The 19,375-nt window shown below is 36.9% G+C and overlaps 1 protein-coding gene across 2 annotated transcripts in view; it reads right to left on the bottom strand.

Annotated features, from left to right (window-relative positions):
• Positions 1-19,375, bottom strand: part of LOC138706037 (Krueppel-like factor 8) — an 877,162-nt gene that overhangs the window by 102,452 nt on the left and 755,335 nt on the right. The window lies entirely within an intron of this gene.

Here is a 19,375-nt window from a genome sequence, read left to right as displayed (position 1 = left end):
ATAGTAATATTACCGCATATGAACCATCAGATAACACGTAATTACTCAACAACTTCTCCGCCCACCGATGTTCAATTGTTTCAAGCATGAGGAAGGAGATCGGGAGCTGCTACTGAAAATACAAACCGGTTTCATGTGAAACAATACACATACTTCATATCACACTCCAGGCTGGATATTACAGCCTTGAATCTGTAGCGCGCAGGACATCTCCATTTTTACTCTTCTGTACAAATAGCTGTTGGTGGCATTATTATTATTATTATTATTATTATTATTATTATTATTATTATTATTATTATTATTAGAAAAGCTCCCGGCCCGGATGACATTAATATGAAATTAATAAAGTATGCTCCTGCAAACTTTATGTACAGATTACTAAATCTTTTAAATGTTTGCTGGAAATATGGATATTCACCAGAAGAATGGCAAGAAGCTATAATTATCCCTATATTTAAGAAAGGAAACAGGAGAGATTGTGGAAATTATCGTGGGCTCAGTCTTCTAAATACCGGATATAAAATATATTCTAAAATAATAACAAACCGATTAGCTCTTATAACAGAAAATATACTACTGAAAGAACAACATGGTTTTAGGAAGAATAGATCCTGTATCGATTGTGTATTCTCCATAAGCCAGATGATTGAGAAAAATAGAGAACACAATATCCCAACTTATATTACCTTTATTGATTATAATAAAGCTTTTCACACTGTTAATCGTCAAAAATTATGGGAAGTATTGAGATCTAAAGGAATATCAGATCATCTAATAAGGGTAATACAAGGCTTATATAGTAACACTAAAATTAGAATTAAACTAAAGAATGGAATAAGCAAAGAAATAACACGAGGTGTTCGACAAGGGTGTTCTTTATCACCTGTTTTATTTAATTTATACATTGACGACGTCACCAGAAGGTGGCTATTACATATGGAAACCATTTTCAACCGAACTAATACACCTCTAAATACAATTTGTTTGCCGATGATCAGGCTATATTTACAACCACAGAAGGCGACCTCCAACGAGCTTTGTTTAAACTGAACTGCATCACAAAAGAATATGATCTTCAAATATCTACTAAAAAGACTAAAGTGATGGGTTTTAAGGGAACAATGCCATTAAGAACAAAAGCGATTATTGATAATGAAATCATAGAGCAAGTGAACTGTTTTAATTATCTAAGTTCCATGATATCATATGAACAAATTAACGACATAGATAAGAAGCTCTCTAAATTCCAGCAATTAATTGGCACGATAAAAAGAACACTAAAGAAGAAAGTTAGGACCGACACAATTTAAAAATTTTACAAAACAATGGCAATTTCAACATTAACCTATGGGTCCGAAACCTTGTGTATGACAACTCAACAAATGAAGAAAGTAGAATCAGCTGAAATGAGACTGCTAAGGCCAATAGCAGGATATAGCTTATTGGACCACAAGCGAAATGAAGACATACGCCAGGAACTAAATATGCCTAATTTTATTGAAACGATCACAGAATATAGGAATAAATAAATGGGATGGACATATATCTAGGATGGAACCAACCCGCATTCCATACCGACTACACTATTATAAACCGCAAGGGAGAAGACGAATCGGACGCCCTAGAAAACGCTGGAAAGACCAATTTTAATACTGTTATGGAGACGAAACAGGCCAATGGGCCTAAATCATATTGTTGTTGTTGATGATGATGATTACTACCACTACCACCACCACCACCACCACCACCACCACCACCACCACCACCACCACCACCACCACTACTACTGCTACTGCTACTACTACAGTTTACCGATATTTACTTCAAAATTTAGTCCTCTAGCCTATGCGACTCTCAATCTTGTAATAATTCTGAACCCTCATTAGTAATTCACAAGTAGTAGCGGAACACTGGTCATAAAGGAAGCAAGGGGGCAAGTGTACCGCTTATGATAACACAGAACAGCATGAAACAAGGAACATATCCATTACCCACGATAGAAACAAATCTTAAAACATTCTATTCGAGTTCTTTGAATTTATAGTCCTATTTTCTAAAAGTTGAGCAACAAGAGAGAACATTTTAAATGTATTTTTATCTTCATTATAATATGTACTCAGCATCATTACTGTTCATTATTTCTTCTTTTTTTCTTTGTGATGTGCCTGTTAATGACTACAACTTTTTCATACTGAGATATCATGCTCATTTTTCCTATTCGCTTCACATCCATTACAACTTTGTTAAAGTCTTTAGATTCTTTAAAGGCAACCTTAAATATAAAACAAATGAAGACAATTCCATTTAGCGACCTATTTATTTATTTTATTGGATTATTTTACGACGCTGTATCAACATCTAGGTTATTTAGCGTCTGAATGAAATGAGTCCGGGGTCCTACACCGAAAGTTACCCAGCATTTGCTCATATTGGGTTGAGGGAAAACCCCGGAAAAAACCTCAACCAGGTAACTTGCCCCGACCGGGATTCGAACCCGGGCCACCTGGTTTCGCGGCCAGACGCGCTGACCGTTACTCCACAGGTGTGGACGTTTAGCGACCTAAATGTAAACCTTAAATAATATGGAACCAAACGGAAGTCAGCCACCGTAATCTCATACAATTAAAATGTGTTAGCTGATCACATACTGTATGACTTAGTGATTTTGTTTACTATTAATTCATTAATTAATGACGGAATAGATAACAGACTTGCTGAATGACCTATCTAAATAACTAACTGAATGACTGACTTACTGAGTAACTGAAGGAATTACTTGACTGATTGAATGAATAATTGATTTACTGAATGAGTGAATTACTTGACAGACAGATTTATTGATTTATTGAATAAATTAATAACTTGTCTCACTAAATGAATTATTGATTGATGAAATGCCTGAACGAATTACTTCACTGACTTCATTATTTATGTATTCATTGAATGAATTAACTAATTATTTCCCTGATTGAATGAATTATTGATTTATTGAATGGCTGAGCGAATTACTTGCGTGACTTAATGAATTATTGATTTATTGAATGAATGAATGAATGAATGAATTAGTTAGCTACTTAAGTATTCGCTTGCCCGGCTGAATGAATGATTGATTTATTGAATGACTGAGCAACTTACCTGACCAATAAATAATTGAATTGCTGAACAAATTATTGATTCACTGAATGACTGAATGAATGATAGATTTAGTGAATGAATTATTGATTTACTGAATGGCTGAGCAAATTACTTGCGTGACTTAATGAATTGATTTATTGAATGAATGAATTAACTAATTAATTAATTAGTTACTTAAATATTCGCTTGCCCGGCTGAATAAATGATTGACTTATTGAATGACTGAGCAATTTACCTGACTAATAAGTCATTGAATTGCTGAACGAATTATTGATTTACTGAATGGCTGAATTAATTATTGATTAACTGAATGACGACTTACTCAGTTACTGAATAACTTACTAAATGAATGACTAACTTACTAAGAGACAATGAGTAACTGAATGACTAATTGGTTTACTGGATAACTTAATGACTTAGTCGGTTACTGAATGGCGACTGTTTATTGAGCAGGCAGACTGATTTTACTGTCTAAATGTCCTGACAAATTAATCTAGCTGACTGATCTTTCTTACTACCTGACTGGAGGACACTGAGATTCGGTCATTTATGTGAAAATAAATAAATAAATAAATAAATAAATAAATAAATAAATAAATAAATAAATAAATATAGAAATTATAAGGATGCCCGAGATTTTAATTTTATTACAGCGGTGAGTAGGACGAAAAACATAAAAATTAGACAGAAACACAAACGCCACCTGCACTGTCATTCAATTTGTCTTTCACGTCGCGCGAATTTAAATTAACTTCTTGATACACTCTTCTAATGAAAATAATTCTGACCCCTTAGTCCGTAACAACAAATCACACATGCAATGCTGAACGCGCAAATTTTCGTCTCGAATACATTAGACGTCATGTAGGGACTTCAGATATGACAAATTTCCCTCCAGATTACCAAGCTGGCATTTTCTTAATGGTCTCCAGGTGGTAAGTTTTTTGGGAATTTCTACAACGAGATTAGAATCTCATCTTCGGCACAGGAAGTACGCAGCTTTCGTAATTACGGCAGGTGAGGCAGTGTTGCCGAAACACAAACACATCTCCAAGCTATAAATCAACATTCTTTTTTATTTATTGCTGTAAATCATACACAAAGAAGTCACCAGATGGCTTCGTATTTGTGCTCACCGCCTCACTCAGAAATGGCCAAATATTTGCTCAGCTTTGCACAGTGCTACACCCACGCCAGTGCTCAAAGTCTTCCTTCATGACCCACCTCACCCACACGTCAAGAAAACCTGTGCTTTCATACGTTCTCAGGCATGCTGCCAACTCCGGGAATCGATGCCAGCCTCAGCCGGAACTAAATCATTGTTTACTTCCAAATCGTTCTTAACAAAGTTACAAACTATACTCGGCTTAAGTCTTCTCACCAGAGTAACCGAGGTTGCAATCCTGGCGGATCCTATTATTTTAACGTGCCTACTACCAGAGTGATCATGTTTCTACTTCCGACGGATCCTTAAGATTTTACGGCTTCTCAACGGAAGGTCCGAGGTTCTATTCCTGACAAATCTTGTAATTTCGTTGACAGCTACTTACGAATTCATCGAGATTTCATTCCAGACGAGTTCTACTATTTTCTTCACGGCTACTACCAGGAAGACTGTGGTTGTATTTCCGACGGATCTTACAATTCTGTATGTTATCAACTTATCACTATGATGCCATATGTTACATGAGATGGACTTTTTTTTAGTAGATTATTTTAGGACGCTTTATCAACATCTTAGGTTATTTAGCTTCTGAATGAGATGAAGGTGATAATCCCGGTGAAATGAGTCCGAGGTCCAGCACCGAAAGTTACCTAGCATTTGCTCATACTGGGTTGAGGGAAAACCCCGGAAAACCCTCAACCAGGTAACTTGCCCCAACCGGGAATCGAACCCGGGCCACCTGGTTTCGCGGCCAGACACGCTAACCGTTACTCCACAGGTGTGGTCGAGATGGAGGTCCGACGTGTTCATTGTCATACAAAAAAAAAAGGGCTTACGAATTTTAATATTATTGTGATGTACCGAATTACGTATGATATTTCCGTGCAGGAATTCTACATTACCATATGATGAAGGATGGGTGGAGCGGAGAAAAATTCTGAGAGGATTCAATCCGGCATCGGGTCTGGAATCCGGTGTGACTTAGTGGATAAAGCCTCAGCATGTAGAGCTGAGAAGCCGGGTTCGAGTCCCGGTGCCGGAGAGAATTTTCCTCCGCTCCACGCATCCTTCATCTTACGAAATTTAAGTTGAATTCTGCAAGAGCTGCAAATGTTGTGACAGTGTGTGTGTATGTATGTATATATGCATGTATGTATGTATGTATGTATGTATGTATGTATGTATGTATGTATGTATGTATGTAAGTTATGTATGTATGTATCTATATCTCTATATATGCATGCATGAATGTATGAGTTTGTGTCTGTAGTACGTATAAAATAACAGTTCCAAATATGGCAATCCCTTGCGCAAAACAAGTAAACCGGCAGGAAGGGACGGTTAGGGATGGGGTAGTCTTCTTTTTCTAGCAGAAGACCCAGACGGTCAGTAGGAAGTAGAGTGGGAGTTTTGTAAATTTATGACAGAAAATCTAGTTCCCTATCAGATATAACTTAAAAATGTAGGATTTATTTTGTTTCAAGTGCGTAGTCCTAATGAAATTGAATATTAAAAGAGCAATAATTGAGGATTACAAAATAATCTTAGTGTAATATAATAATTGTAGAAAGTTAAGTAACAGATATATTGCGATCCGGTAGTAAGACAGAGCGAGACAACTGAACATCATGCCAGCAACTTCATACTAACCCTTACTATCCCAAAAAGAAGGTTCGTTCCTAAGGAAAACGAAATTATACGTTGGTTTCTGAGTGGATACCATCATTTCAGAGCTGGATTAAATGTATATAGTACAGTCGAACCTGTATGAGATTCTTTCCCAAGAATGGCGCTAGACCTACATAAAAGTGAAATTCTACAATGTGTTATGTAGCCTTATTTAATTATATGGTGAACTGTATTTTAACAAATACATGCATTCAGAAGGTCAATTAATATTTAATTAATATTAAATCAAAACAATGCTCATTCTGTACAGAATATTTTAAAGAAATTCTATGGGCTACGTGAGGAGCTGTTTTCCATTCCTATATTTACTTTAGGCGTTTATTTTCTTCCATTCTGAACCCCTAATACAGAGTTGCAGAATTGGGGAAGAGAGGGTTGGAAACATGGGGAAAGAGTTCGTTCCCTCATCCATAAGGCCGGAGCCTTTAGTGACGTTTGGCAAACACACTGTTCTTTCTTCTCTTCTCCTCCTACCGTACAATGACGCGAGGGTTGAAGGGAAGGGATGAGTTATGTGTTTCGGTTTATGATGTGTGCATCAATTGTAGCACAGTTTTGCATCCCTTCCCTAATAGGTCTCATTATATATGTACACTGAATAAAAAGCAATGTTCTACGAACTGACAATTATTTCTTTATTTCTTGGATCGTTCATTGTCTCGGAATAATTCATACATATGTTAGTTCGTAGGTGAAGCATGTTCAGGACCTCCATGTGAAAGAAAAATTTTTAGTCGCGGTTTTATAAATCTGTGATGTAGGTACTAGAAACGGTAACCACTACCGATCCATTTACATTTTAGTAAAAATGTTGCCAGATTTTAAAATTTGAAGCAGTCAGTTTTTATTTATTTAGAAAGAAAAACTGAAAAGTTAGAGAAAATACGGTATTTTAAGCAGTTTATGGCTGGTAATAAAGTAGAAGTGAATATAATATTGAAGTTGATTGGCCATTCAAATGAAACAGTGTATAAGGTAAGTTGTAATTCGATGTTGCAGAAGAAACAATAACTCACAACTGTGGCTCCCACGTAGTGTAAGAACTGTGCTTTACAAATATACGCCCATTCAGTACAGAGTACACGTAGAAATAAACAAATAAGACGATGTGTGTATATACATACATATATTATAAGTAAATAAAAATTTATAAAAATATTTATTTGTGGCACTTCGATACAAATGGTATCTTTGTGACGGGTTGGTCATTTGCAGCGAGAAGACGTATTAAACACAATCGTGTCAGATTAGACCCGTAATGAACACCACAAAAGGGCAACAATAACGAGTGCTAGAGCTCGGCGGCCGTCCTATTTATTCTACCAGCAGCAGATGTGAACTGCAAATGATTTATTGAGCTTTAAAAATTCCGTCTCTTGTAATGAAAACCACTATAAAACAGGAAATTGTTTGTACAGAAGTATTTACAGCTACAGCACAGTGCCATAATCTAGTACTGAGAAAATTTGTAGCAGTAAATCGTTTAAGATGATTGTGGAGCGATGATACAGCTACTTAATTAAAGTAATAGGGAAACATAATTATACAGTAATCTGTAATTTACTGATGATCCTGTACGGCAGTCTTTCTTCATCCAATCAGCTGGCACGCTCGTGCAATTTTGTTCTGTATTTCTTTTTATTTTACCATTAATACTAAAATCTGCAATTATCTACAGAGTTCCTCATTCCCTTGCTTACCTAAATGTGCGCATCCTGCCACGTATCTAAAAATCTCTTTGTGTTACCTCCAATCGTCTCAACAAATATTTTTCCCAAGTCCAACATCCGAAGTCCTTAAATAAAACTGGTACAGCTAAAGCTGAATAAAATTTAAGAATTTTCTCTACGCACTTTCCTTGCCAATGCTTTTCAATCGTACTACATGGTCTACATCTTGAAATTCGTAAATTTAATTTCTTCTTTATATCCTTTGTTCTACTATTACCTATAAATACCGCCAAATAATTAAAACCATTACTTGTTCAATTATAACCTTTGCTCTTGCTGGATTCTACTCACAAAATGCCATAATTCGATTTTTGGTGATATTTATAATGTTATGTTCAGCGGTAACTTAGCCAACAAGTGACTCAAAAATGGCTCCCTTTACACTATCATCATTTGAAGGTATAACACTTGATCGTCTGTGAAAAGAAGAGCATTTAATTTTACATTAATTACTATAAAACTGTGTATTAAAAACTATTGCCAAATTCTTATACAAACTTTTAAATAAAAGTATTGCATATTTTCATGCCAGATAGTGTTGGCCCCATGAATTATGTCCAGAAACAAATACATGTTGAGATATGAACCATGTTGTATTGCAGCCTATTATCCTTATGTCTCTTGAGTAGTCACTATAGGAGGTGATTACTAATTACCACACATTATCACACATTCTTCAGCCCTATGTCTCAGAGAATCACGTACTCTTGCGAATACACTTCGCTGCTCTTGGATTTGCTGACTTGCATTGTACACACGCTTCTGCAATGCTTGTGCATTGTCGATGGATGTGGCACACACCAAGATCCTTTAATATCCCCATAGCCAAAAATTCAAAGAATTAAGATCAGGTGACCGGGAGGCCATGCTACTGGACCTCCTCGACCAATCCACCGCTTATTAAATGCCTGATCTGTTAATGCACTGCAGAAGTAAACAACCAATAAGAAAAGTCACTGAATACTCTACTTAAGCAAGAAGATATCTTGAAAGATAGTGTATTAAACATACGGACCCTTGTTTTCTGTTTTTAAATGAGTGATGGTAATAGACCTCAATACATAATGAACCATATCTGAACAGGTATTTGTTTCTTGCTATACGTTCATAGGAACTTTTTGATCGTGAGGGAAGAAAATTTCTCATGAAATTTCGGCCAGTGTATGCGATCGGTGCCCACCCAGCATCGTGATGCACTTGGAGAGCTACGATAGATAGCGAAAATCCGGTTTCATCCAAACAGGAGGGGTAACGTGTGGTTAGCTTGATGATACCCTTCAGCCTTTATTGATGACTCGCGAATCCGAATTTCGTTACTCACTTTAACTTCCAAGTTCGTCACGATACTGATTGGGCAACGGCTCGATACACTGATCCCAAAGTTTCATGACAAAATTTCTTCTCATGAAGACGGGAACCAGGGAGTATTCTGTTATTCAAGTCCAAGGCAATGACATCTTAGGCCTTAGATCAAGCAGCAAAACATTTCTTACTGCCTAATTAAAATAAGGATTGTAGTGGCTCATAAATATATTAAAACTTATATAAGATCATGAGCACTACAATTCCTCAGTTTGTCACACAATGAATTTCTTACATAATATATTTGAGAGTTACAATGCTTTCCAACGACTGCAGAATTTTGAGCATTCTCATATTCTCACTTCAATTACCTTCAGCTGAACAACATCCTAAATTATTCTTTAGATACTATAAACTGCAATATAACCATAAAAGTCAGAAAATCTGAACTTATCATACATTTTATTCTCTCTTTTAACGTAAATCTATTCCAAAGTTGTGCATTTACTGTTGATTCCATGGTAATCCCAGATGTTCACCTCTCCGCCCGAAAAAAGTAATAGCTTTGAGTATCCTATAAATAAGTTCGTATTCTAAAGTAATCCTAGAGACGACATTTTACAAATAAGACTCATTAACTTATGGTAGACAGATGGTTCGAATTCTGTGAACTCTTTCACCAAGGCGCCTCGGAGCTCCAATGGCCACACAAATCTTGTGTAAACGAGAGGGTATATAAATTTCAGTCTACATTTTTACTGTAGCGAATAATTTCCATTTGACTGTCGTAAAGTGACCTCACTTCTCCGCGTCAATAAATCAATGCAAAGCGTTCTCTTGCTCCGCGATCCTAAATTGGTGATTCAATTACTTAATGGACCATAAGAATCTGCTCCACTGTGTTGCGTGACCGTATCGTCATTTGTTTGTAGCCCGCAGGCTGCTGGGTCCATGTCAACACCCTCAAAAGCACTGAATAAAACATTACCTCACAACTCACATAATAATACAACTCGCATTCAAACCAAGTCGTTATCTCGTGTAAAAGCGATCTGTCTTCAGCGTTCCTTATCAACAGTAACGATCAATATGATCGCAGTTAAATGGACTGTCGGTTAGAGGTCGAGATGAATTCGTTTCTCGTAACTAGAAACAGGATTTTCATGCACTATCAAATCGTAAAATATTCATGCATCCATGCATCCATCCATGGCCAAATATGCACAATGAAGGAAAAAACCACTGAAAATATGCACTACCAAAATTGAAATTTAACATTTTATTTTAGAATGGCACAATGTACTACTAATAATCTTTCCAAATTTCTAAGATATTCTTTTCCCTTGATCCACTGTGCCACAAGATCTCTTCTCGAACATTTAATCGAGGGCATTACAACAGTTCACAGATCATCACACAACACAAATTCAGCAGCTAATTCACAAAACACCTGTACATGTAGCCTACTATAGACCTTCTACCTATCTACCGTTCCAAATTAAAGACATGTTAGGGGAAGGATATTAGTGCTATTGTCGCCAAACTTCGAAGTATGGGAGGGAGCAGGAGAGGCATCCTTCTAATAATAATTTTAGCCTCAGGGTAAGACTTGTATAGAACAGGAGTGTGGAATTTCAGTGTGACAATACAATGAGAGGATTAGCTGGTAAGGTTCAAAGTCCTCAGGTAGAAACCCTGCAAACCGTTAGCATTTCACTTACATTTTTCAGTACATATACTCAAATATTGTAAGCCCAGAAATGCCAAACTCTACGAGGCAATATTTATAAAATGCAGTATCATGCAATTTAATATGAAATGTGAATGGAACTATAAAAATGGACGTAATATGCAACATAAACCTCAAAATACACATTATTAAACTTAAATTCTAAAAGACATGCATTATGCATGAATTTACCACTAAAAAGACCAAAACATGCAAATATGCACGGAAAAAGTATACTTACAGTATTTCGAATCACTAAGCCATAAACGGATATTTACAAAGTTTGATAACTGTAGCAAGCTTATATAAAAACATGCATTTGCATGGAAATCCTGTCTCTACTCATAACCTTACTACAGAAAAACAATCCGACAATGCTGGAGACATAATTTTTACGACGCAAATAGTTTAAAATATAGAACTGTGAAATATGAGTATAAAGTCAAGGGAGAGTAGCTCCCATAGTGTTTTTCCTTATCCAATGAAATAAAAAAAAATCAGTTTCGATATTTTAAAATAAAATTCTTGTCCGCATATTTCTTAATAGGTTAAGAATAAATTTCGTCACGTTTGTCTGTCTATTCCATCTTTTTAACAGTACACTCTATATTATGCCTCTCTAAGGAAATTTATTCAATATATATTTCGCAGAAATGTAACACTCATGAGTTGTCTGTCGTATATCAGAATTGTTATTCTAATGTTACTTGTACAACCCCTGATAATATATGAATATCAGTTTGGCCATTACTATGTTATAGAAGAGAACAACCACTAGTATCTCCACTGTCCAAAATGAATTTTTTAGTAACGACCGCTATATGGTCCATCAGGGTTATAACGTGACTTCTTTTGCAGTCGCTAGATGACAGCATAGTGAAATTGATCAAAGTAGTTGTCTTGAAAGTGCTTTAGGCTGATCAATCTGTTATATGTGATCAGGACTTGTACTATAATCAAACGCTGTATTAAGGAATATTACATTTCGAATATAGTGATTTACACAGAAGAGACATCTTTAGATAACACATTCTTCCATTCTTCCCTTTCAGAAATTGAAAGCTATATTTCAGTAGGCTAATAAGTTTTCTTTTTACAAAGAAGGGCTTAAATTTGCAAGTGGTAAGCAATTTATTTTCGGGAAAGTCGTGAAATTCACCATTTGAAAAGTAGAATTTTGCATTAATACGTTAATTTGAAAAATATTTTAAACGCAAACCGTCTCTCTCTCTCTCTCTCTCATTCTCTCTCTCACACACACACACACCACACACAATACACATACATATACACACACTCTTCCTTGTGATGTTTTGTTAAAAGTTACAAAATAAAAGTTAACCATAAAACAGTCGTTTGCAAGTATTATCGAAATCTTCAGAATGTTGAACAATTATCAATGACAACATATGAAGGGCTCACAACCAGAGTGGACCAAGTCCACCAGTGATCAGTTTGTGGATTAATACAATCTCGGATGAAGAAAACTTAGATTTATTCATTGCCATAACAAACAAAGTCCATAACTCATTTGTTACTTCACAGAGGACAGCATTTCCTATGGAAGGTGAAGGTTGCTAAGCATGAGCCAGGAACTTTAAGACTCAATATCTCAGAACTACTCCAGATGGACTTGGTCCACTCTGGTTGGGAACTCCTCATATTACTTCATGTGAGGTTCATCAACTATAAAAAAAACAAAATGACAATTGGTATAAAGAATTCAATAATCTTCATGTTCTCACACAATCCTGTGGTGAAGATCCAGTTCTTAAAACATCTATCGTAGGTCTTCCCAAAATCTTTCGTTATACATGTTAAAGCTTACTTATATGTCTTTGAGTTGCTAGGTAATGAACATTTGTTTATATCAGCTGTTGTTAGTACTGTACACAGTGGCCACACTAAGAGTACACAGAAATAATAGCTTATAAGTTCACAATCGTAGGCCTATATTATAATTCTTTAAGATAAAGTTCAATCAATAGAAAAACTCTCGAAGATTTCGTATCATACATTTTCCATGACCTTTGTTGTGCGCAATGTTTTGTTTCAAGCTTATTGTTGCATGACCATTGTTGTATGAAATGTTTCGTTTCAAGCTTATTGTTGCATGAATGAAAATTTGCATTTATCAGTCTAGTTCCTTGTCAATAGAGACGCGTGCTCTGGTTTGCAGAATTGATTTCAATTACGCGTGTTCAGCGGCGCATGCGGAGGGAATGGAATGTGGATCCTTCTACACGCAAATCCATTTAGGAGTGGGATAGAACTCCACGAGATAATGGAAGCTTGATTTCAAAGACAGAGAAACATTCTAAAAAGCATGTGGCCGAAATGACTGTGGATCACGTGCGTGAATCATTTGCTATAAGCCCACGTAAATCAATTAAGCAGGCTAGTAGGGAACTGCAGGTTCCTCATTCAACAGTTCACAAGATTCTACGCAAACGTCTCCGTATGCGTGCTTGCAAACTTCAGGTCCTTCATAAACCCAAACCAGATGATTGTCGCAAGAGAGCTAATTTCTGTGATGAGATGATTGCAGAAAAAATTCATTTAATAAACCTCATCCAAGTTACGATATAAGCTGTTATTTCTGTACACTTTTAGTGTGGACTTATTGTATTTTCAAGAGGCAATTAACTGTATATTTATTTGCGGCATACAGTAGGCCTTGTATGATAGTATCTATTAACTATCTTAATTTTCTCAATGCAAATGTACAACGACATAATTGGAATTAAAGTGTTTCTGCCTTATTTTTAGAAAAGAACGGCATCAGTACAAAATCAGCAACTTAAGAAGTAGCCTATATTAGTGGAAGGCGATGGGGCAGTCAGTAGTAGGACAGCATTGAACTGTGTTAAGCGATGAAATGATGGAGATCTAAGTCTTGAAGATAAACCTCGATACGGAAGACACTTAACAAACTGAATCTCGCACTCGCAGGTAATAATAGAGCCTCAAACGAAGGCGACGATACGCCTCCGGTGTAGTCGTAAGAAAGACTGGGAACAAGTATAAAAATCGTAAGTCTTAGTATCTACTTTCAGAAATGAGGATATTTGGTAAATTCTTCAAAATCAACCTAGCTAACTAGCTAACCAACGAGGACAACTTTAACCGTGCTCACTTCTCTTCGCCTCTTCCGACGACGAGTGATTGTGAATAAACAAACAGCAACTCAATTTCGCGATGTTACTGCATACGGAAGTAGGTTAACGATGGACAATCCTGCGACGACCTCTGCAGCAAGAGCCAACATAAGATCGCACTGTACCTCCTACACGAGCTGAGGAGGAAACGAGGAGAGTGAAAGAAGAGAGAGGAGAAAGGCTGGGCGAGGAGCCACGCGCGATTTTTCGGTAGTGAAGGGCGTCGAGCGCCACGCGGCGAGCCCCGGGCGACGGGCATGCGTGCGGGGCTCTCCTCTTTTTGGTCACAGCTCCGCAGATGGCAAGTCGTGGCCTCTTCTCCCATATGTCACGTACCCGTCCCAGCATTTACTATGCAATACTTTCACGAAGACCAGGCTGCTTGTAACAGTGGCTTACGACGCAATTTGGGTCATGACAACTCCTCCAAGAGAAGGTATAGGTAATGACATTCCTTTTGCTTGAATTGCTCATCAATCCTACCCCAAAACTCACTGAGTTAGCTGTCTTAGGAAATTATAATCCCAGAGATAGACTTTCCTCGTATTTAATATTCCAAAATCTGATGAACATTATAGGCCTAAACCTTGTGATTTTCGTAGTGTTCGCGCTTCCAAAAACTGACGCATACGACAATTCCAGAGATAAACTGCCTTAGTATTTCACCTTCCGAAACTTTATGTCCATTACAAGTTGAGAGATAAACTGTCCTAGTATTTTTGCTTCCAAAAATGTGTGTTTATATATGTGGCAATTGCAAGGATAAACTGTCCTAGCGTTTACGCTCCCAAAAAAAATTATGGAGACGATAATTGTAGTTTCCAAAAATTGACCTATCTGACAATTCCAGAGATAAACTGTCCCAGTATTTTCTCTTCCAAAAATGTATCTATATGGCAATGCAGAGATAAACTGTCCTAGTGTTTACGCTTCCAAAGAAATTATGGAGACTATAATTGTCGTTTACAAAAATTGACCTAGCTGGCAAATCCAGAGATAAACTGTCCCAGTATTTTAACTTCCAAAAATGTAATACAGTATATGACAACTCTGGAGATAACTGTTCCAGTAGTTGTACTACCAGAAACCCACGTACATGAAAATTCCACAGATAAACTGTCCTAGTATTTGAGTTTTCAAAATTGACCTACATGACAGTTCCAGAGATAAACTACCCAAGTATTTTCGCTTCCAAAATGGCAATTCTAGAAATAAAATGTTCCAGTATTTGTGCTTCTAAAAATGTATGGACAAGACAATTCCACAGATAAACTGTTCCAGTATTTCCGCTTTCAGACAACTTAAATCAAGAGATGAACTGTCCTTTTTTTTTTATTTTATTGGGTTATTTTACGACACTGTATCAACATCTAGGTCATTTAGCGTCTGAATGATATGAAGGTGATAATGCCGGTGAAATGAGTCCGGGGTCCAGCACCGAAAGTTACCCAGCATTTGCTCGTATTAGGTTGAGGGAAAACCCCGGAAAAAATCTCAACCAGGTAACTTGCCCCGACCGGGATTCGAACCCGGGCCACCTGGTTTCGCAGCCAGACGCGCTGACCGTTACTCCACAGGTGTGGACTGAACTGTCCTAGTAGGTCTACTTATCCTCCCAAAAATTGATCGATATGGCATCAAGAGATGAACTGTCCTAGTAGGCCTACTTATCCTCCCAAAAATGATCTACATGGCAATTCTACAGATAAACTGTCCTAGTATTAGCACTTCCAGACAACTTAAGTCAAGATATTAACTTTTCTAGAAGCTTATTTACCTTTCCAAAAATGTATCTATATAACAATTCCAGAGTTAAAATGTCCCAGTATTTGCCCTTACAAAAATTTAGGAACACGTCAATTCCAGGGATAAACTACTGTAATATTTTCGCTTCCAAAAATTCATTTATGTGACAATTCCACGGATAAACGGTCCTAGTATTTGCCCTTCCAAAAATTCACCTACGTGACAATTCCAAAGATAAAAGGTCCTAGTATTTGCGCTTACCAAAAATTCATCTATGTGACAATTCCAAAGATAAACGGTCCTCGTATTTGCGCTTCCACAAATTTATGGACACGGCAATTCTAGAGAAAAACTATCCTAGTATTTCCGCTTCCAAAAGTTCACCTGTGTCACAATTACAAGGATAAACTGTCTTAATATATGAGTTTTCAAACATTTACTTAAGTAACAAATTCCAGATATAAACTGTCCTACAATTTATACTTCCAAAAGCTGACGTATGCGACAATTCCAGAGATAAAAAAACTGTTCTAATATTTATGCTTGCAAAATTGATGGACATGACAAATTTCGAAGAAAGACTGTCCTGTTATTTCAACTGAAATACATATTAATATAATAATAAAATTCTGAGAAGGAATCTTCTTTCAGAGATTCTCTAACATGATCTAAAATAAGACATGCAGCCAGTTGCGAGTTATACTGCACAATATGACGTCCAGTAATGCATTAGTCTTATTTTGAGACATTTTCTTTAAGATTTCATTCAGTTAAAAGTGTCATTGGATCTACCGGAGGTCGAACCTCATTCCAACTATTCAAAAAACATAATATGACCGAAAGGTGTATAATGAGATGTCTGTCGTAAACACGGTAAAAACGCGGAATTTAAATAATTTCGGACACGTAGCCGTGTGAAGTAACGAATAGTCGAAGATGCCTCATGTATGGAAACAGCCAGGATAAAGGAAGAGTGGCCGATCGTGTAAATTGAGGGAGAGAGAATTTAAGAGACCAGCGAGAACTGGAAGTGGACAAGGCACAATAAAAACAGCATATATAGGATTGGCGATAGAATTGGTGGTAGAGAGATGGCATTTGGCGAGATGAGGTCGAGGATTTACTAGGGATTACCTGACATTCGCCTTACAGTTGGGGAAACCTAGGGAAAAGTGCAATGAGGTAACTAGTCCAAGAGGAAATCGAGTCCATGTCCGATCGCAACCCACAGAAACAGCAGACAAACGCTGTATCGCCTGCGGTACGCCGCACATTGGTCGTAAGACACCTGTTTGGCGCGAAAACCTCATTTTACGAAACTTCTCTATACGGGCCGACGAGTTCCCCAATCAACTGTCCGATGTCTAAGGATGTAGAAAATAACAAGAAGCTGAATAAAAATATGCCATTTCGTCCGTAGTGCGACCGCACAGTCAACGTACCAACTTTTACAATTTTAATATGATTATGTGACTCTTTTTCATGACTTTTTTTCCGTATTGAAAACGTCAAAATTTTAAATTATTGAGTGTAATTTTGTATTAAGACCTTTAAGAGTGATCAGGTCAAAAAATTCTTTACCTACAAATTTTTATTGATTTAATGGCCTTGCAGTATGTTTATTAAATTCCTTAACTTTATTCAGTTTTCTGGAAAAAACAACCTACAACATTGTAGTATGAGTTAGAAGTTTCTTTTCTTTTTCCTTATATAACTCCAAATATCGTTTAGCAATACCTGATAAAATTAGGTGGGTATGGCTGCGCCTGAGAGTTTCCTGCCTATTCAATATTGTTACTGTTATAACTCGCAGTTGATTTAGTGACTAGGCTTGGCAGACACAGAATTGACCGTTTGAGATAAATCTTTCAAAATTTGTACTGTATATAAATAGCGTCGTAAAAATTTATATTTTATTTAGTCGAAAATTATAAGAATTTTTACAATTTTTGCAAATTTAAATTGTGTCGCATTTGGAAGAATCACTGTTTCTCCTACAAAAGTCAAAAGTCCACACCTGTGGAGTAACGGTCAGCGCGTCTGGCCGCGAAACCAGGTGGCCCGGGTTCGAATCCCGGTCGGGGCAAGTTACCTGGTTGAGGTTTTTTCCGGGGTTTTCCTTCAACCCAATACGAGCAAATTCTGGGTAACTTTCGGTGCTGGACCCCGGACTCATTTCACCGACATTATCACCTTCATATCATTCAGACGCTAAATAACCTAGATGTTGATACAGCGTCGTAAACTAAACAAAAAAAAAAGTGAAAATACTTACCTAAAATTTGCTCTGCATACCTTTCAAGCTTCCCGAACATGAAACACAACTTGCTACTTACGTTTTCCACGTTATTCTTCAAGTGCTAAGAAACAAAAATACATCACAATTTTTACCTGTTTGCATATTTGACTATATAAAATAATAAAAGCTGGAATTTGAAGCTTCTTAGAGTACGAGAAGGTAGCTATATCTATGCGACCGGATGTCACTTTATTCTGGATGCGCCAAAGCGAGGAGGAATGTCTAGTCTACACTTTCTCAGTCAATAAGCGTCATGATAGTGGAGGGCTACTTTGCGCTTTATTGCAATATTTTCTACTTTGCATTTTAAAGTTGTGCTCGTGCGTACAGAAAATATAAGCATGAAATATCGTACACGTGTGATGTTACATACGCAAACACGAGGAACTGTACATAAAATGAGCCAGTACTGCAAAAACAATTTCTTAGAGTAAAGCATGAAACATGCGCGTCGGCTACCAACGTTGCACAATGTCAGGGGAGTACAGGTTCTGCTCCTGGAATCCGGCTTCGTTTGATACAAAAGCTTGTAACCAGAACATCTCTTAGTGACAGAAATTCTCTCGCTTTTAATCATTAAAAATATACCAGTCTTTGGCACCTTTAGATTGTTTATCAGCCAGTAAAGTGTAATTTCTCAAATATGGCGCTGTCTTACTCGTGTAAGGAAGTACTTTGTTCACCTGTACAGGTGTGCCTTCCTTATTGTATTGTTTGTGTCTGCTATCTACGACTATGGAAGGAATTTCGAATGGTCGAACTGTGAACTCATCCGCTTCACTGCTATTATGAGTCAAATAGAGTCCAGTCACGGACAGCAGTATGTGGAAATTTTTACCGTGACCATGTCTTTATTAAAGTATAAATCAGAGCTTTTCAAACTGGGTGTCGCTTAAAGGTTTATGGGGTGTCGCGAACTGTCTGGTATATTTAATTATTTTGAGCTATTAACTCATGAAAACTGAAATGAAGTAAGAAAATCGCTGGTCACCTCTTGCTTACCTTGCTGCCTAGTAGACTCGTGTCCTTGACAGACGCATAGATGTGTGTATAGTTGTATATAAGTAGGGGGCGGATGTTGATGACCTAAAAATCTACTTAAAAGATCAATAAAATGCCCGTAAAATAATGGGAAAATGATATAAAATTAAAAGAAGAAGACATTTAAATATTATTCAAAGTACTCGCACCACAACGTCTTAAAAATTAGTCACCTTGTTGCAATGACTGCCCTGCAAATCTCGGAGAGAGAAGGCAACTTTCTGGAATTTGACTAACATAAAGGCAACAAAATAAAGGTTTCCAGGGTAAACTACAGAATTTAATGAAGGTTTACAGTTGTTGCAATCAGGGGTGGTCATTGTCAGTTCCTTCATTCTCCGTCTCCTTTTTCCGCTCTTCACATATAAGGGAGTGTGA

This window comes from Periplaneta americana, chromosome 9 (genome assembly GCF_040183065.1).
Source record: "Periplaneta americana isolate PAMFEO1 chromosome 9, P.americana_PAMFEO1_priV1, whole genome shotgun sequence".
In the NCBI taxonomy this organism is placed as follows: domain Eukaryota; kingdom Metazoa; phylum Arthropoda; class Insecta; order Blattodea; family Blattidae; genus Periplaneta; species Periplaneta americana.
Note: the sequence above shows the minus strand (reverse complement) of the source record. Positions and strands in the feature narration are given on the sequence as shown.